Source organism: Macaca mulatta, chromosome 2 (genome assembly GCF_049350105.2).
Source record: "Macaca mulatta isolate MMU2019108-1 chromosome 2, T2T-MMU8v2.0, whole genome shotgun sequence".
Taxonomy (NCBI): domain Eukaryota; kingdom Metazoa; phylum Chordata; class Mammalia; order Primates; family Cercopithecidae; genus Macaca; species Macaca mulatta.
Window position 1 is genome coordinate 138,331,835 of NC_133407.1, and position 22,026 is coordinate 138,353,860.

Below are 22,026 nucleotides of genomic sequence, written 5' to 3' on the forward strand. Positions count from 1 at the left end.
CACAATGCCAACTTCATATTACCATATTGAGTAATTTAAACAGTTGCTACAGTTGCATCAGAAGAGAACATTGATTTCTACTGACAGACATCAAAAAGTTATCTGTTTTATTAGTATACTAGTGAATACTAGTATACTAGTGGATACTAGCAGCTTTAAATGCTGCTGATATTTTTAAATCAAAATTGCTGTATTGTCTTTTATTTTTAATGCAATCTTAGCAATATTTTCTAGCTGTCTTGAAATACTGATGTTGGTACCTATTAGCTTTTCCTACTTGCATCCATTTCATTTATTCCAGTTGCTGCATCTCAATTCTTTAGAAACAGTTTCCTCCTCATTTTGTGAAGCCTTTATGAGACTGCCAACCCAGGTATACTAGCTTGCTCTGAGACTGTCAATTGGATCCTGTTCTTTAGATCCTGATGTAGTTTCTGAACTTCCTAAGCCCTTTGCTAATTTTCCTTCAAACTTATAAGTTATACCATATTCTTCTTCAAAATGTCTTCCTATGATAAACACTACTCTACTGTTTCCAATCAAAAAATGCTAATAAGTAAGGCTTATCAATTCTTGATCTGTTAGTTCATTACCATGCTTTAATTCTTTTTAATTAATTATTTTTGTCAATGCCTAAGTCTTGAAAAGGAAAAAATATAATGAAATACCAAAATACAATGTAGGTTTCACCACAGTGTTTAAAGTATTGAAAGTAGAATTATTTCAAATTGTTTAAAATAATAAAGAATAATCAATACAATTTTCTGACAAATACTTTTTCATATAAAAGACTCTGTCATCCGAAATTACTCAACCTAATGCATATAGATTTGCATGTATTTTTCCTGTCTTTTATAGCCTCATGAGAACTATTTTATGCAATAATATAAATATTTATAAATGTCTAAGAGTTACATAAAGTACTTACATAAGTTTTAAAATATTGGAATAATATTTACACATACAGAAAAAGGGAAGAAATACATTTTTGCATACAGATATATGTTGTTGCTTTGTGCGAGTGTGTATAAGTGTGAGTGAATATGTGTTCCTGCTCTATATTTGTTCCAAGTTATTTTTCATAAGTCGTCCCTTGACTACTGTGGGCTTCATATGAAAAGTAGGGCTTTTAAATTATTTTAATTTTTAGGAATAATTTTGGTGTTATCCATAAATAGCAGAATAGAATAGTTAATCCCTATATATTCATCACCCCAAACTGAGAATCAGCAAACAATGGCTAATTTGTTCCTATGGACTCACTCATCAGCTCTTACCACTTTTGTAACACTTTGAAGTGAATCCCAGTCATACATGCTTCCTCTATAAAGTATATATTGGTTAAATGAAGGAATGTTATTCTTCTTTTAAAATAATCACAGCATCATTATTATATCTAAAAAATTGGGGTTTCATTTCTGGTAAATGAGGGTAGCATCAGGTCTACCCTCCTGATAAAATAATTATGGACTTTAGACAAATATCTGAAAAACGATTATCTGAAGGCATTAAAGAGACACCAGAAGCAGAAAGAAATAGGAAGAACTAGAGTCCTTGAAATGAAAAAAGTAAAGTAGGTAAGATCCACATTTCACCACCAGCTGGCAATGTGGAGACTCATGTGAAGAAAAGAGATTCTATTCATCTCTACAGCTGCAAGAAGACTAGTTTGAGTTGTCACACTTCTGAGCTACAAATTGAGATGATCCTTCCTCCAAAATCTCAGAACCATTTTACTTTTTTTTTTCCTTCTCAGTCTTGCTTTGTCACCCAGGCTGGAGTACAGTAGCACTATCTTGGCTCACTTCAACCACTGCCTCCCAGGTTCAAACAATTCTCTTGCCTCAGCCTCCCAAGCAGCTGGGACTACAAGCATGTGCCATGTGCCACCATGCCCGGCTAATTTTTGTATTTTTAGTAGAGATGGAGTTTCATTATGTTGGCCAGGTTGGTTTCAAAATTCTGACTTCAAGTGATTTTTCTTTGATGTTCACTTGTAGCATCCAAAAGTACATCTGTTCCAAGATGGCCTAATTGAAACAGCTCTGGTCTGCAGCTCCCAGTGTGATCAACACAGAAGACATGTGATTTCTGCATTTTTAACTGAGGTACCTGATTCATCTCATTGGGACTGGTTGGAAAGTGGGTGCAACCCACGGAGGGTGAACCAAAGCAGGGCAAGGCATTGCCTCACCCTGGAAGCACACAGGGTCAGGAGATTTCCCTTTCCTAGCCAAGGGAAGCCATGACAGACTGTACCAGGAAAATCAGGACACTGCCACTGAAACACTGTGCTTTTCCAATGGTCTTAGCAAATGGCACACCAGGAGATTATATCCTGTGCCTGGCTAAGCTGGCCCCATGCCCATGGAGCCTTCCTCACTGCTAGTGGAGGCTTGAGTAGGTCAACAAAGTGACTGGGAAACTTGAGCTGGGTGGAACCCACCACAGCTCAAGAGGCCCACCTGCCTCTGTAGACTCCACCCTTGGGGGCAGGGCATAGCTTAACAAAAGGCAGCAGACAACTTCCGCAGACTTAAAGGTCCCTGTCTGACAGCTCTGAAGAGAGTAGTGGTTCTCCCAGCATGGAATTTGAGATCTGAGAATGGAGAGACTGCCTCCTCAAGTGGGTCCCTGACCCCCCAAGTGGCCTAACTGGGAGACAACTCTCAGTAGGGGCTGAGTGACACCTCATACAGCCGAGTGCCTCTGACATGAAGCTTCCAGAGGAAGGATCAGGCAGAAACATTTGCTGTTCTGCAACCTCTGCTGGTGATACCTAGGAAAACAGGGTCTGGAGTGGACCTCCAGCAAACTCCAACAGACCTGAAGATGACGGTCCTGACTGTTAGAAGGAAAACTAACAAACAGAAAGGAATACCATCAGCATCAACAAAAAGGACATCCACACCAAAGCCCCATCTGTAGGTCACCACCATCAAAGACCAAAGGTAGATAAAACCACAAAGATGGGGAGAAACCAGAGCAGAAAAGCTGAAAATTCAAAATATCAGAGTGCCTCTTCTACTTCAAAGAAACGCAGCTCCTTGCCAGCAACGGAACGAAGCTGGATGGAGAATGACTTTGATGAGTTGAGAGAAGAAGGCTTCAGAAGATCCGTAATAACAAACTTCTCTGAGCTAAAGGAGGATCTTCGAACCCATCGCAAAGAAGCTAAAAACCTTGAAAAAATATTAACGAATGGCTAACTAGAATAAACAGTGTAGAGAAGACCTTAAATGACCTGATGGAGCTGAAAACCATGGTACGAGAACTACGTGACACATACACAAGCTTCAGTAGCAGATTTGATCAAGTGGAAGGAAGGGTGTCAGTGATTGAAGATCAAATGAATGAAATGAAGTGAGAAGAGAAGTTAGAGAAAAAAGAGTAAAAAGAAATGAATAAAGCCTCCAAGAATTATGGGACTATGTGAAAAGACCAAATCTACGTCTGATTGGTGTACCTGAAAGTGATGGGGAGAATGGAACCAAACTGGAAAACACTCTTCAGGATATAATCCAGGGGGACTTCCCCAACCTAGCAAGGCAGGCCAACATTCAAATTCACGAAATACAGAGAACTCCACAAAGATACTCCTCAAGAAGAGCAAACCCAAGATACATAGTTGTCAGATTCACCAAGGTTGAGATGAAGGAAAACATGTCAAGGGCAGCCAGAGAGAATGGTCGGGCTACCCACAAAAAGAAGCCCATCAGACTAACAGTGAATCTCTCAGCAGAAACTCTACAAATCAGAAGATAGTGGGGGCCAATATTCAACATTCTTAAAGAAGAGAATTTTCAACCCAGAATTTCATATCCCACCAAACTAAGTTTCATAAGTGAAGGAGAAATAAAATCCTTTACAGACAAGCAAATGCTTAGAGATTTTGTCACCACCAAGCCTGCCTTACAAGAGCTCCTGAAGGAAGCACTAAACATGGAAAGGAACAACCGGTACCAGCCACTGCAAAAACAGGCCAAATTGTAATGACCATCGATGCTAGGAAGAAACTGCATCAACTAATGGGCAAAATAACCAGCTAACATCATAATGACAGGATCAAATTTAAACATAACACTATTAACCTTAAATGTAAATGGGCTAAACACCCCAAATAAAAGACACAGACTGGCAAATTGGATAAAGAGTCAAGACCTATCAGTGTGCTGCATTCAGGAGACCCATCTCATATGCAGAGACACACATAGGCTCAAAATTAAGGATGGAGGAAGATCTACCAAGCAAATGAAAAGCAAATAAAAGCAGGGGTTGCAATCCTAGTCTCTGATAAAACAGACATTAAACCAAGAAAGATCGAAAGAGACAAAGAAGGCCATTGCATAATGGTAAAGGGATCAATTCAACAAGAAGAGCTAACTACCCTAAATATATATGCACCCAATACAGGAACACCCAGATTCATAAAGCAAGTCCTGAAAGACCTAAAAAGAAACTTAGACTCCCACACAATGATAGTGGGAGACTTTAACACCTCACTGTCAATATTAGACAGATCAACTAGACAGAAGATTAACAAGGATATCCAGGACTTGAACTCAGCTCTGCACTCAGCAGACCTAATAGACATCTACAGAACCCTACACCCCAAATCAACAGAATATACATTATTCTCAGCACCACATCACACTTACTCCAAAATTGACCACATAGTTGGAAGTAAAGCACTCCTCAGCAAATGTAAAAGAACAGAAATCACAACAAACTGTCTGTCAGACCGCAGTGCAATAAAATTAGAACTCAGGATTAAGAAACTCACTAAAATCACATAACTACATGGAAACTGAACAACCTGCTCCTGAATGACTAGTGGGTAAATAATAAAATGAAAACAAAAATAAAGATGTTCGTTGAAACCAATGAGAACAAAGACACAATTTGCTAGAATCTCTGGGACACATTTAAAGCAGTGTGTAGAGGGAAATTTATAGCACTAAATGCCCACAAGAGAAAGCAGGAAAGATCTAAAATCAACACCTTAACATCACAATTAAAAGAACTAGAGAAGCAAGAGCAAACACATTCAAAAGCTAGCAGAAGGCAAGAAATAACTAAGATCAGAGCAGAACTGAAGGAGATAGAGACACAAAAAACCCTTCAGAAAATCAGTGAATCCAGGAGCTGGATTTTTGAAAAGATTAACAAAATTGATAGATCACTAGCAAGACTAATAAAGAAGAAAAGAGAAGAGAATCAAATAGACACAATAAAAAATGGTAAAGGGGATATCACCACCGACCCCACAGAAATACAAACTACCATCAGAGAATACTATAAACACCTCTACGCAAATAAACTAGAAAATCTAGAAGAAATGGATAAATTCCTGGACACATACACCCTCCCAAAATTAAACCAGGAAGAAGTTGAATCGCTGAATAGACCAATAACAGGCTCTGAAATTGAGGCAATAATTAATAGCCTACCAACCAAAAAAAGTCCAGGATCAGACGGATTCACAGCCAAATTCTACCAGAGATATAAAGAGGAGCTGTTACCATTCTTTCTGAAACTATTCCAATCAACAGAAAAGGAGGGAATCCTCCCTAACTCATTTTATGAGGCCAACATCATCCTGATACCAAAGCCTGGCAGAGACACAACAAAAAAAGAGAATTTTAGACCAATATCCCTGATGAACATCAATGTAAAAATCCTCAATAAAATACTGGGAAACCGAATCCAGCAGCACATCAAAAAGCTTATCCACCAAGGTCAAGATGGCTTCATCCATGGGATGCAAGGCTGGTTCAACATATGCAAATCAATAAATGTAATCGATCACTTAATCAGAACTAAAGACAAAAACCACATGATTATCTCAATAGATGCAGAAAAGACCTTCAACAAAATTCAACAGCCTTCATGCTAAAAACTCTCAATAAATTTGGTATTGATGGAACATATCTCAAAATAATAAGAGCTATTTATGACAAACCCACAGCCAGTAATGTACAGAATGGGCAAAAACTGGAAGCAGTCCCTTTGAAAACTGGCACAAGACAGTGATGCTGTCTCTCACCACTCCTATTCAATAACATAGTGTTGGAAGTTCTGGCCAGGGCAATCAGGCAAGAGGAAGAAATAAACAGTATTCAATTAGGAAAAGAGGAAGTCAAATTGTCCCTGTTTGCAGATGACATGATTGTATATTTAGAAAACCCCATCGTCTCAGCCTCAAATCTCCTTAAGCTGATAAGCAACTTCAGCAAAGTCTCAGGATACAAAATCAATGTGCAAAAATCACAAGCATTCTTATACACCAATAAGAGACAAACAGAGAGCCAAATCATGAGTGAACTGCCATTCACAGTTGCTACGAAGAGAATGAAATGCCTAGGAATTCAACTTACAAGGGATGTGGTGACAAACAGAGAGCCAAATCATGAGTGAACTGCCATTCACAGTTGCTACGAAGAGAATGAAATGCCTAGGAATTCAACTTACAAGGGATGTGGAGGACCTCTTCAAGGAGAACTACAAACCACGGCTCAAAGAAATAAAAGAGGACACAAACAAATGGAAGAACATACCATGCTCATGGATAGGAAGAATCAATATTGTGAAAAATGACTATACTGCCCAGGGTAATTTATAGATTCAATGCTATCCCCATCAAGCTACCAGTGACTTTCTTCACAGAATTGGAAAAAACTACTTTAAAGTTTATATGGAACTAAAAAAGAGCCTGCATTGCTAAGACAATCCTAAGCCAAAAGAGCAAAGCTGGAGGCATCAAGCTACCTGACTTCAAACTATACTACAAGGCTATAGTAGTCAAAACAGCATGGTACTGGTACCAAAACAGAGGTATACAGCAATGGAACAGAACAGAGGCCTCAGAAATAACACCACACATCTACAACCATCTGATCTTTGACAAACCTGACAAAAACAAGAAATGGGGAAAGGACTCCCTATTTAATAAATGGTGCTGGGAAAACTGGCTAGCAATATGTAGAAAGCTGAAACTGGATCCCTTCCTTACACCTTATACAAAAATTAATTTAAGATGGTTAAAGATTTAAATGTTACACCTAAAACCATAAAAACGCTAGAAGAAAATCTAGGCAATACCATTCAGGACATAGGCATGGGCAAGGACTTCATGACTAAAACACCAAAAGGAATGGCAACAAAAGCCAAAAGAGACAAATGGGATCTAATTAAACTAAAGAGCTTCTGCATGGCAAAAGAAACTACCATCAGAGTGAACAGGCAACCTACAGAATGGAAGAAAATTTTTGCAATCTACCTGTCTGATAAATGGCTAATATCCAGAATCTACAAAGAACTTAAACAAATTTACAAGAAAAAATCAAACAACCCCATCAAAAAATGGGCAAAGGATATGAAGAGACACTTTTCAAAAGAAGACATTTATGCAGCCAACAGACACAAGAAAAAATGCTCATCATCACTGGTCATCAGAGAAATGCAAATCAAAACCACAATGAGATACCATATCACACCAGTTAGAATAGCGACCATTAAAAACTCAGGAAACAACAGGTGCTGGAGAGGATGTGGAGAAATAGGAATGCTTTTACACTATTGGTAGTAGTGTAAATTAGTTTAAACATTGTGGAAGACAGTGTGGCAATTCCTCAAAGATCTAAAACTAGAAATACCACTTGATGCAGTGATCCCTTTACTGGGTATATACCTAAAGGATTATAAATCATGCTACTATAAAGACACATGCACCTGTATGTTTATTGTGGCACTATTCACAATAGCAAAGACTTGGAACCAACCCAAATGTCCATCAATGACAGACTGGATTAAGAAAATGTGGCACATATACACCATGGAATACTATGCAGCCATAAAAAAGGATGAGTTCACGTCCCTTGTAGTGACATGGATGAAGCTGGAAACCATCATTCTGAGCAAACTATCACAAGAACGGAAAACCAAACACCGCATGTTCTAACTCATAGGTGGGAACTGAACAATGAGAACACTTGGACACAGGGTGGGGAACACACACTGGTGCCTGTCATGGGGTAAGGGGATGGGGGAAGGATAACATTAGGAGAAATACCTAATCTAAATGACAAGTTAATGGGTGCAGCAAACCAACACAGCACATGTATACATATGTAACAAATCTGCGTGTTGTGCCCATGTACCCTAGAACTTAAAGTATAATAAAAAAAGAAAAAAAAGATACCAAGCAATAAAGTTCATGTTAATACCGATACAGAAAAAGTGCAAGTCAAAATCTCCATTTCATTTTACTATAGTAAAATAAATACATAATCCAGTAACATATTTGCTTATTACCATTATCAAGTACTATATACTATACATAACAGTGTGTGCTAGACTTTTACATGACTGACAGTGTAGTGGGTTTGTTTACACCAGCATCACCACAAACACATGAGTAATGTGTTGTGTTATGATGCTACCATATAACTAGACAATAGGATGTTTTTCAGCTCAGTTATAATCTTATAAGACCACTGTCATAGATGTGGTCTTTTGTTAACCAAAACATCATTATATGGTGCATGACTATAAATAAAACTTAACTTCCTTTTAAAATTTGAGGTGTTTCCTATAATTTCCCTTCTTTCTATGTTGTCACCCCTGTTCCAGTCACCTAGACATGAAATCTAGTAGAAAGGGCTTTCTTGACACCTTCTTCTAGATTGACCTATTATTAGGTCAATCTTATTGCAAAGTTTTAGTTCATTCTTTCAGCTATTTTCTTTTCTACTGAAATGGCTTTCCTACCCCAAAATAAACATGCCCCTTTCTCTAAATGTAAATATAGATTCATAGGTGAATGGGTGGAATTACTAATGGAAAATAGATAGATCATCTATTTTTTGATGCTCATTATTCTTTCATTTAAATAGATTTATTTTATTAGTATCTTAGCTAAGTTCAACATTTTTTTCAGTCCTTACTAAATGATTGGTTTTTCCCTTGGCATTGAGTAGATTAGTAAAAAAGGAAGATACTCTTCTTGTCTTCAGGGAATTTAGATCTCTTTGAAGGAATACAGTTTATGAGATCTTTTTTATGCCTTCTCCCACACCTCCTCTCCCCTTCTTTCCTGCTATCAGAACTACAGGGGTTTTTTTTGTAGAACAACAATATGTTCAGCCTTAGGGGGTAAATGATGACAGATCTAGGCTAACTCCTGTTTCTGTCTTTCTTGTTTGCCAGATATAACTTTTCTAGTGCTACTTACAGCTATGTGAACCTTTTCTGGCCTGTAAGATGTAAGGATATATTTTTTGAGAGTCTTCAAGCAAACGTTTTATTTCTTCAAAGAAGACATAGACTTGTGTTAAGAAAGACTCAGCAATCCCATTAGTGGGTGTATACCCAAAGGAATAACATCATTCTATTATAAAAACATATGCACGTATATGTTCATTGCAGTACTATTCGCAATAGCAAAGACATGGAATCAACCTACATGCCCATCAATAATAGACTGGATAAAGAAAATGGGGTAATATACCCCATGGAACACTATGCAGCCATAAAAAAGAATGAGATTATGTCCTTTGCAGGCGCATCGACGGAGCTAGGGGCCACTATCCTTAGCAAACTAACACAGGAACAGAAAACCGAATACCGCATGTTCTCACTTATAAGTGAGAGCTAAATGATGAGAACACTTGGACACTAGAGGGGAACAACACACACTGGGGCCTTTCAGAGGATGCAGGGTGGGAAGAGGGAGAGGATCAGGAAAAATAACTAATGTGTACTAGGCCTAGGACCTGGGTGATGAAATGATCTGTACAACCAACCCCCATGACACAAGTTTATCCACATCACAAACCTGCAGTTGTACTCCTGAATTTATAATAAAAGCTAAAAAAAGAAAGCACTTCCCCTTCCTACTTTCTAAGTTTCAATATACTTGTGATATCTGGAGTTTACAGATATGAGGCAATAAGCCTAAGACAAACAAAACAAAAGCAAAACAAAAAGGCCAATGTATCAAGAAGCATCAGTAAAGGGACAGAGTCTGTAATTGATGAAATGATTACACTTTTGAACTAACCTTTGATTTCCTATTTCTAGCCTTTGACTTCACATTTCTAGACCTGCTATCAAGTAAAATAACTGTAATTCTGGTTTTATCAACTGTTAGTTGTTTTGTTGTTGTTGTTATTTGCTGCCAAAAAATTCTTAACCAATGAGCCTACATACGTGGTATAGTTTAATAAAATGCAAGAAATCATGTGATTAGGTCACCAGAAATGATGATGGATTATTGTGTATAGACAATCTAATTCAATAAATTAGTGCCTCTTGGAGTCAGAAAAACCATTATGGGAGACTGGACTTCAGTGGCCAAGGGTTGTGCTGATCCTTAACGTTTTCCCAGCTGAGAGAACATGAATAGTACAATGAAGTAAAACTGAAATCTATTTTCCCACTTTCTATTTTTATGGAAGTTGAATTTACTGGCTAATAAAGTTCTGTGTATTTAAATTACTTTTGCTTTTATTATCCCTGGTAAATGTGGAAAAATTAGTTAATGGCATATATTAATTTTTCTCACAAAGTTTCCGGGTTGGAAAAAGGTCTTCTGAACCCAATAACTTTCCAGTTGTTGAACACCCTCTATGCAATTCTGTTAATTGTTTGCCAGGACTGTTCTTAAATTCCACTGATGACAAGGAATGGAATCAGCACATTTTAACCTTCTAGCAGGTATTTACTTATAAAAATTCTTTCCTACTTTTGAGTAGAAATAGGCTCTGTGTAATTTCTTCCCATCGATCTGAATCCTATTCCATGGAATCAGTCATGAAAATATTTAAAGATTGCTATTATTTACTCCTTGACAACATATCCAGTTTACTAATCTCAAGTTCCAAAGGACAGATTTATAGTAGACTATTTTCTAAACCTTAGCCATTTGAGGGCTACCTTCATAGTTTCTCCACATCAACTAAACGGTCCCTTATTCATTAATTTCCTTAGCATGACTCATCTTTTTACTTAAATAATTCTAGATTCACCCTAAGCAGTAACATCCATTTAATCATTAGTTTGATTTTCTAGTTATATTTCCTAATGTACATCATAACAAATAGATATTAAAATAAAAATGTTTTTGTTCAGCCTAAATCATATGTACTACACATTTGAGAAACACTGCATTAAATATTTTTCTTTGCAGGTTTAGTCTGTTAAGGCCTTCCTTCCCTCCCTCCTTCTTTGTGACAAGACAAGTAAAACATTACTTACTGTAGAAGTTGAAAGTGTAAAGATTTTGAACCTTTTGGCTTAGAGATCTCCCATTTTGTGATTAGAGACATCATTTCACCTCTTAGCTATTATCATAAAATTCAGATTCCCTTATATCTGTTGAATTGTTGAAACATATGCTCTTTGGATCTGAATTAAAAATTATTTTTTATTAAAAATTAGGATGGTAGGTATAATATTTTTTCATATTTTATTAGCTTAATATAGGAATATCAAATTAGTATTTCTATAGTTCAATTGGAAATGTGGTCATTTTAATAATAGAAATACTTGCTATAAATTCACCCTATTTATAATGAACATAAGCAAGACAGACTTGGCTGCAATTACTTTGTAGGAAAAAGTTTTGGTTGTATCAAGGAAATTAAAAATATCTTCATGTAACATTTTTCAAATAAATACCACTGACCAATTTCAGTGTCATATAAATTACTCTCTGATGCAAAATTATACACAGTAATACGAAGAAAGTCAACAATAATTGTATAGAGATTGATACTTTGGAATAAAGTAAGAAATGCTTTATAAAAAATAAGTGGCTTTATACAACAATTACAATATGCTCTTAGGATGAAGAGGAAAAAGGCTGTATAAATAAAAAGTGTATTAATTTGGGTATAGATATAAGTATTGCAACTGGAAAGACATATTTTGTGTTTCTTTTTTTTTTTAAGAGATGAATATTGCTGTGTTGTTCAGGCTGATCTGGAACTCCTGGGTTTAAGTGATTCTCCTGCCTTAGCCTCCTGAGTAGCTGGGACTACAGGAGTGCACCACCATGCCTGGCTAGAAGGACACATTTTATTAGATAAAATTTTTGACTCTAATTTATATGCATTTTGTAGGTGACAATATTTAGATGTAAAATAATTTGAGGTAACAATGTTTCACTTATATAGGTAAGGTATATGGATTAGCCTGAATTCCACTCCTGTCATCCAGATCTGTTGTGGGAGGTAAATAAATGATAACTGTTTAGATGCTTGAATAATGAGGACTTAAGTGAACAGTTTCTTTTAATACCACTTATTCTCCAAAGGCTCAACCTGGTCATGAAATTAAAAACAGAGCAAAAGAAGAACAAAATGATACCACCACCAAAACAACATGTAAATTGCTAGCACAAATTAGTTTGGTTGAGTTCAAAAATATTTCAGTAATATGCTCCATCTTGAAAGGCAGAATTATTCAAATTGCACAATAATTTTTCATGGCCGGTATTTAAACATAAACTGTTGGCTTAGATTAACTCACGAGACAATCTCATCTTAACCTTGTATGTAAAGCAACACAAAAGATTTTCTGGCTGAATCCTGTTGGTTTTTGTTGTTGAATTTTGTTTTCTAGGTCTAAATCCCCCATTTAATCAATTTTGTAGTAGCTTTTGTGTGTTGGTGAGAAATGTGTTTTTTTTTTCTCCCCTGTTTTCATTTTTCTTTCCTGTTTAAGTGAAGGATTTGTGAACCTTATTAAAGAAGGATTTATCCATTTGCTTCTGCTTTATCCTGCTAAATTACCTATGCTACTTTGTGATATAGAATTTGCTTAGTTGCTTTTATAGTTTGGATGCAAATATCATATTTAAGATCATATTAAGATGTGTTAAGCCATTTGCTTGGTGTTCCATAGCATGAATTCTCCTTCAAGACACCTGAAATAAATACAGTAATTATCAGTATAAATTCTCTGCTAAGAAATAGGAAAATTTTGTTAAATAAGAAATAAAATATTCCAAGTGCTGAGCTGGCAATCTCATGGTTCTTTGAGAACCATAATTCTTCTGAATTAGAGGTTGATGATGTTCTTAATCAAACAAATATTCAAAATATTTTTCTATGTTCCAAAAATTGGATTTAAGCACTAAAGAAAATTTGATTTTATTGGTATTTCTGCATTCTCCTACTCAATTAACCTAGTGGTAACTGCTGATATTTGGGAATCAAAGTTAAAGGTGAAAAGATAACTGGAAAAAAAAATACACACAGAACAGAAACAGGAAATTTTACTTTTTGCTTCAGTAATCTCATAATTTAACCATCTAAGTTAAAGCTTAAATATTTTTAACGTAGGCTTAATTCTCCCCATTTACTGACTAGCAACCAATTTATTTCTTCCATGGTTTTACTTCCAATCTGTATGTATTGTGTTGCTTTAACTGTTTATCTCTATAGGTTACATTTCCTGTTTACTATAAAATATATTTCATAAAAATAGACTTTGTCTCTCCTATTCTCTAATGTACTGCTGGTACCTGGTGAGTATTTCTTTGAAGAAGGGCATAAATGGCTTAGGATCATAAAGTAAATGCTGCCTGGGTTTTCAGGCCATATCCCAAGGTTTTAAGGTTACACAGAACTTTGAAATTATCAATCCAATTTCCAAAGAAAAGAATTATACCCATTGCATAATTAACATATTGTCACCTAGTTTTTGCCCCTTAGAGCAAGAGAAATGAAGACAAAACTGCAGTTGCTTGGAGACAGCACAGTGGTCACTCATTGCCTCTTTTCTCTCCCAAAGTAAAACACCACAAATTCATTCTGCTCATTCTATTTTATGTTTTCTAGTATAATTCTCCAGTGTTTCAATGACTTGATTGTGGCGGGAGAAAGGCGGGAGTCTGCTATGGTTTAAATATTTGTGCCCCTCCAAAATTCATGTTGAAAATTCATCCCCAATACAACAGTATTAAGAAATGGGATCTTTAGGAGGTGATTAGACTATATGGGCTTCGTTCTCATGAATGGATGAGTGCCTTATAAAAGTGCCCCAGGAAACTAGTTGGGCCCTTTTTGCCCTTCTACTCCCTTTACTATGTGAGGACACAGGTTCATCCCCTCTGGAGGATACAGTGTTTAAGATACATCTTGGAAGCAAAGAACAGCCCTCAGCAGACACTAAACCTGCTGGTGCCTTGATTTTGGACGTCCCAGCCTCCAGAACTATGATAAATACATTTTGGTTCTTTATAAATTATTCAATCTCAAGTATTTTGTTATAGCAGCATGAATGGACTAAGACAGGAGTCCTTACTTTTATATGCACTACATGACTGGATTCAATTAATATGGGTGACAACTTGGAATTAATTACATGACTAAGTCTAGCTGGATCCAGATATGAAAAGTCTTGTGAAAAGTCTTTAGCAAGGTACTAGAATGGACAAGCACCGACTTTGAATGGTACAGGTAACGGAAACCAAACAAGACATTCTTCAAAGGAGTCACAGAAGTTTTCTATTTCTATCAAGACATCTAAATTCTCCATATCTTTGACTATCTGATAAGAGTTAAGAAAAGTGTGTCTTTATATTTTTATAAAAATATGACTAACTTTTTGTTTATAAAGTTCTTGGATATTTAAAAAGTTTTAAAAACAGAACTTACCAATCTAAATATCTTTCTTATTGGTTGGCTTTAAGACAGAGGAAAAAGCGAAGAATTAGGAAAATTAGGGAATTAGGAAATTGGTAAAATTAAATTGGGACAAGTGATGTAGAGATTGCCTACTTAGACATTCTAAGAAGGAGATAAACATAAAAATAATTTACTTCTCAAGAAGGTGGTAGAAAGGTTAGAATAAATACTTAGTAAGGGAAGGATTTGTGGACATCTTTCAAAATGTCAAACGGGGGCAGGAATTAATTTTGAAAAATAACCTACTTTCAAACGTCATCAAGATGACTATGGAAGGAATGAAAATAAGCTTTAAAAATACACATGGCTATAAGACAAATATAAAAAAGCTAGCCAATGATTATTTAAGCCAATGATGCATCAATCACCCAAGTGTAATAACTTTTAAACCAAATGTGGATGGTGGTCCATGATTTGATATATTATAGTGTGCCAGAGAAGGTCTGAGAAGAAAAAAAAAAAAAGAAAGAAAAACACAGTATTTGGCAACAAAACTGAATTACTTTGAGACTATACTACTATTGAGTTCTGAGACCAAACTGCATTTTGTAAGAAATTAAAGTAGTAAAGATTCCCCACCCTGGTCTCTAATAATACATACTGCTGAATTAACTGCCAAAGATTCTAATTCAGTTTGTATGTGCGTGGCAGGGAGAAGGGGTTGAACACAATTTTAAAGATGGTACTAACAATGACATGGACTTATAACAAGGAATAAGAATTATTTAATCACACAGTGATTAAGTAGTAAGACATAAAGTATGGTACTTTGAGATGCTCATATTCAGCAGAGAAATGTAGGCCTCATACTTCTTTCCTGAACTTGGCACATGGAACATGTTAGTGCAGTGTCAGACTGGGCTTTTGAGTGCTGGAAAGTGATAGGAATGGGAGAGTATGCAGTGGTCTAGAGAGTCCATGATGGAAACAAACCGGACTTATTAGCTCCTTTGAACTACATAGAAAGAACCTCTCACACAAAGCAGTCAGAGAAGAAACTAGAAAATGTACATCCTAGCTCATGTTCTGGGTTGGTGCTTCTCCAAGTTTAATGTACCCATGTGTATTAGCCCATTCTCATGCTGCTATAAGGATATACCTAAGACTGGGAGATTTATAAAGAAAAGAGGTTTAATGGACTCACAGTTCCACATGACTGGGGAGACCTCACAATCATGGGGAAAGGCAAAGGAGGAGCAAAGGCATGTTTTATATGGCAGCAGGCAAGAAAGCATATGCAGAAGAACCGCCCTTTAAAAAACCATCAGATCTCATGAGACGTATTCACTGTCATGAGAGCAGCATGGGAAAAAACCCATCCCCATGATTCAATTACTTCCCACCAGGTCCCTCCCACGACAAGTGGGGATTATGGGAACTACAATTCAAAATGAGATTTGGATGAGGACACAGCCAAACCGTATCACCATGCATCTCCTGGGGGACTGGTTCACAGGCAGATTCTCATACAGTTCATATGGGGTGGGGCTTGAGATTCTGCATTTGTACTGTGCTGCAAGTTGATACTTGTGCTGCTGATATTGATCACAGTTGGAGTAGCAATGTGTGAAAGAGACATTCTCAAAACCTAATGTGTTCTTAAATCACCTGGAGGGCTGGTTAAAACAGATGTCACTAGACTTCAACACAAGAGTTTCTGATTCTGCAAGTCTGGGATAGGACCCACTAGTTTGCATTTCTAACAAGTCTGCAGGTAATGTCACTGCTGCTGGTTCAGGGATTACACAGAGAACAACTTGTGGAGAATATTACATTAAAGCTGTGTTTTTTTTTGTTTTTTTTGTTTTTTTTTTCTTACTTGACTCAGAGAAAGGACCTATTTCATTTATTTTCTTCCTTAGGCTATTTGACCTCTTGGCTACCACTGTTATCCAGAGCACACTCTTCTAAAGATGTTTGCTCTATGTAAAACATTTGAAAGCTAACACCAACTATATATACATATGAGTTAGGCGAAGTAAAATTTGATCTGTAGAAAAATGAGGTTAATCTACTTAATCTACTGCTTTCATCATATTTGACTTCTGATTAAAACAGCATTGTACTCTCACAGGGAAATCTTTAAGTGCTTTCTATGCAATGTCTTCTACTAAAAACTCCGCTTCATCTTTTAACCATTTTTTTCCACTACAGATTTCTCTACTGACTCCAGTTAAACTATTGCAGCTGGGTTTCCCAAAAGAGATTATTTCTTCGTCCATGACATCTCATTTTTAACCCAAATATTGCTCCCACCATCTTTCCAAGTCAAAATTAAACGTACCATCAAAATCCATTCCAATTATTCACTGTTAGGAAGATCCTTAAGTAACCTGTTTCAAATTTGTTTCCTCTTGTCTCTGAAGTCTATATTTTATTGTGTCTGTTATTTACAACTTTGCATATGGATATTTAAGATACTGGGATTAAGAGATGAGATCTTTTAATTTTTCATTTTGCCCAGGATTCAAAGCTTGGGTAGTGCTTAAGGGCGTGAGTTCAGGAATTAGACTATCTGTGTTTAAAGCTGTCACTCTCACATCTCTTCTGTGAATTGGGGCAATAGACAATATTTCTAAACCACAAGAAGATCAGAGATATTCTAAACCACAATATCTCTGATATTGGAGTGATAGGACTGCTCAAAGGTTAAATCAGCTATTTTACGGAAAGTGCCTGGCACAGTGCATGGCACATAGCACTCAATAAGCAGCAATCAACAAATAACATGGTATTGGGCACCCAGCAATCACTTTATTTAAAGGTGAATGAGAGGGTGGATGCCAGAGGCAATAAAGACTTCGCAAACAAATTTTTGGTAATTTGTGAATTAAAGTGACTGGTGACTAATGGCTAAGTGGTTAGAGTTCCTGGCTTTGGCTGGGCGGCACTGGCAACAGATACCTTTGGACAGTTTTGTGGAGTGTTGGCACCCGTAGGGATGATTAACCCTCTTACAGTTTTAACCGACAAAGTCTTTCTAGATAACATTGAAAAACACTTGAAAGACATTTGAACATTTGCTTTGTCCAAGTATTCCCTACTGTAAGCAGATTTGTTAAATATAAAGACAGATATATATGTATATAATACTGAAAGCAGTTACAAATTATACGTTACCTCCAAGGATGATTAGTTCTGCAGATCACTCTGGGAGAATCCTTTAAACAACAAATTCTTCTGCTGCATTTAAAGTGTGATTGATTATTAGAAATTTGATTTAAGGTGAAACTTTTCATGAAAACACTGAAAGTAGGATACAGATATAAGGGGAAATATTAGAACTTGTTGGTGTAGACAGTAATTTGATTTAAATTTTTTTTTTAAGTATCCAGGTACACTATTCTAAACTTAAATAAAGCCACTTGGGAAAATTTTTATTTGAAGAAAGGATGTTTCTTAAGGGCTCATATGGAATATGAAAACATTTCTGTTTTTCCAGATGAACACTTTATCATTTGAGGTAGAGAGAAAAATATATTTTCTCTGTATTTTTCAAGGAATAAATTGATGCAAAATGTTTTCAGTAATTTAATTTTTAAAGATAAACAGTTTCTATTTTCTTTTCTATCTTGTTCCTTTTCAATGTTATGAGACACTCATCATAGCAGATATTTTGTATAAAACTGGCTTTATTTCAAAAGCTTGATTATATCTTGTTTTGCAAAGATTTTATTGGAACTATGTATATATTTTTAACATTACTTAAAGTGAATCACTTATATGGAATAGACTCTTTCCAAATTGTTGCTACTCTTTTATACAGAAATTTAGTCACCAGAAGTAGTTACAATGATCTCTTTTCTGCTATTATGCACCACATACAAAGTTAATTTTCATGGAATCTGTGCATCATTTGATTATCAGTTTCCACTCATTGTAGGAATAAGACACCATACATATTTTGGGAAGGACTGATGAGCTAACATAACGTTTTGAATTTGAATCATAATTTCTGTCTGCCTTTAGTGCCATACAAATCATCAAATGTTTAATTTGAGTGAGTCTTTAAAATTTAAGAATAGAAATGGCTATGTGAAACTCTATCTTTGTTTAGGTTCAACCAGGTGAATACTATGCTGTGAGAATGTGACTGAAGGCAGTGTTTATCTGTGGGACATCCAGGGTAGCTAGGATGAAAACAGAATCATTTTATGGAGGTAGCTGGTATGTGGTACAAAAATACACAGTAGGAAGCATAATTTGATTTGCATATGCACTCATTTGTGCACTGAAACTTGCCTGTATTCAGGTTCCCATCTTTTCCAGATAAAGGGGTCCAATATATTAAAAAGGTTAACCCAATAATATTAGAACATCTGGATGTTATTTTTTCCCATTCATTTATTTCATCTTAAAAAAATGACTATAACTTTAATCTCAGTTCTGAAGAACCTGGATTCTTAAACTGCTGTAAGAGAATGGATTCATCAGATCAACTTGTCTTAGGGTTTGTAAAGTCTCTTTAGACACAGAATCCATGCTTTTAATTAAACCTCACTCCACACCCCAAAATATAAAATACATCTTATCAGAATTTACTTTATTGAAGTAGAAGAGGAAGCCATAATGCTCCTCCTGCTCTAACGTCTCTCTCATTCCCTCTCCTCTTTCCCTGCTGGATGGTCCTTGAGGCATTCTGTGAAAGCCAAGGGTCTTCAGAAGCATGGATGGAAAACGCCTGAGGATCTTGACCCTCGTGGTATCAGGAAGGGAATTAAGTTCTTTGAAGAAGGAAGGTTTTGAGACAAACAGATATGGAATTATGAAGATGGATCCAGAATCCAAACACCTTCACTTCTAGCCCAGTTATATTTGATAGCTTGTATTGCACTGACATATGCTTATATGCCTATGCTTATGTGATTAATTAATATGATTATATGATTAATTAATTATGCTTGTATGATAAATCACTAGGCCATTTGGAAAAAAAGAAGATGCATGTCATACAGGATTGAAAAGGACTGGAGAAGAACCAGAGGTTTGAGTTGAAAAAGAATTATGAGGTATAAAGATTTACATCTTGTTTTCATAATCTTCCACGATATTCCTTCTTAATATTTACTTAATTACTATGATGAACAACAAATAATCATCGGCTGCTTACAACACAGAATCATCTGGCTGAGGAGGCTTTGATTTGGAATCACGAGAGCAGGTTATGATCTCAGAAAATAAAATATTTGTTTCATGTCTCGCCGTAACTACTACTAACATATTTAATAAAGAAAATAATGAATCGGTCTTTGCATGGCCAGCTTCCTTCTTATCCCTCAGGGATCAGGTTAAACTTCATTTCCTCAGAGATGAATCTCAGCAGATTCTGCCTGTCATTTTCTGTAATGACACTTGTTTATTTCCCACAAATGAAATAATCCCAGTTTATTCTTTTTGTATTTATTCCGTTACTATTAATCTTTCAGCACATCTAAACTGTAAGCTCTAGCATAGGGCAGGGTTCATGTCTTTCTTGTTCACTGTTGAACATCCAGCAACTGGCACAGTTCTCATCATGTAGCAGATGCTCAATAGATAATTATTGAACTAATAAATGAATATATTTATATAGATTGCTATCTCATGAATATCTTAACATAAATTATATGTAAACGCTCTTTAAGATGCATATAACATATATTCACATATACACATTTTGAATTCATATTCAGTTTTGAAAAGTTACAGTTCACCATGGTCCTAAAATTGTTAGTGATAATTATTGGATGACATCTTGATGTGCATTTGTGGTGCTTATATTCAGTTACCGAGTTCAATGAGCAAACTTCATGAGAAAACGTTCAGCCATATGCTGCTTCGCAGTTGCAGTACACTGGAGACTAGTCACAGCTTTTCTTTCAATGACTTTGAATTTCCAAATGGTTCAGTGGCTTCCATTTTAGCTTTCATTTTTGGCTTTCTCTACAATTGCTGCAATATTACATGACAAAATTACAAGAAAAGATCAAACAACATAAATATTTTCTATTCCCTAGGGTACTTATATCTTTGAAAACAATAATGTAGTCGAATTACTGAATCAGGTTTAGTAAGCATCTCACAGTGTTCTAATCAATTAGTCAATTAATCAATTGACCATCTGTTTATTGACAGCCTCTATAGAGAGCGTTGTGATATAGACATATAAATATATACAGAAGGATCTCTTTCAGTAGATAATAGAATGTCTATTAGTGATCAAAATGTTACTCTGAAAACAAGTTAATTACTTAAGCCAACTAACATTAATTGTATGTATAATCAAGGTAACAAGAAGTGAACCATCATTGTTGGGAGATTTAATGGAGGGATGAAGATTTAATCTTGGCTTTGAGTCATGGTATTTGGAGAGATGATGGCTTTTTCAGGAGCTGGTGGGAGTGAAAAGGAGCATGCACAAAACTTCAGGCATTGTGGAAGAAAAGGGGACTTAAGAGATTTGATTGAGCCAATCTCCTGGGAAGCAGAAAGTAATGAAGTGGTGTTTTTAGGGTGAGATAAGTTCATAGAAGGCCTTAAATGTGGAGCAGTTTCATGCAATGTGTAACAGGGAGGGATTGTTTTCCTTCAAGTAACTCAATGATGTGATGCAAAGTGTATTTTAAAGAAAATTAACCTGGTAGTGATATGCAGAATTAGTTTAAAAAGGAAAAATGGAGTTAAGTAGAAGGAAATAAAGATATATGTTTAGAGTTTCATTTCTCAAGAAATTCTAGTTTTTAAAAACACACTTCCTTAAATATAGTTTCTGACTAGAGCAATATAAAGTATGAGTCACTCACAGCTTAAACATGACAAGTTGCGTACTAAATGAAACCTAAATTGTAGATGTATGATTTAGAGACATTTTTGCTCATGAAGATATATTCAGTTAAGCATCTCTTACCTACTGTTCTATTGAATCAAAACACATATCAACATCTCTGTGACAGTTCCATGGATGAAATGTTTTCATTAGGTTTATGATAATAAACTAAACCCAGAATAAATTCATAAAGAGTGTGTCTGTAATGATAGGAAATGAAATGAGAAGAATTTCATAATGATATCTCAATCACATTCAAATCGATCAGTAGATAGTGAGTGGGTGATTACCATTGGTCTATTTCATATGCGCATACAGCAGATGTTTTCTTTAAACACCTCCGAAAATGTGTTTGATGCTGAAATACACAATGAATACAGTCTTAAAAAGACTGAAGACTTGAGATGGATGCCAGGAATGAGAGAAAGTTGGCAGCATCTGGGGCCACGTCAGGAGGAGAATCCACATTTCCAAAGGTGACAAAAAAAAAAAAAAAAACAGTTTAATTTGCTCTTGGATTTAATTCCA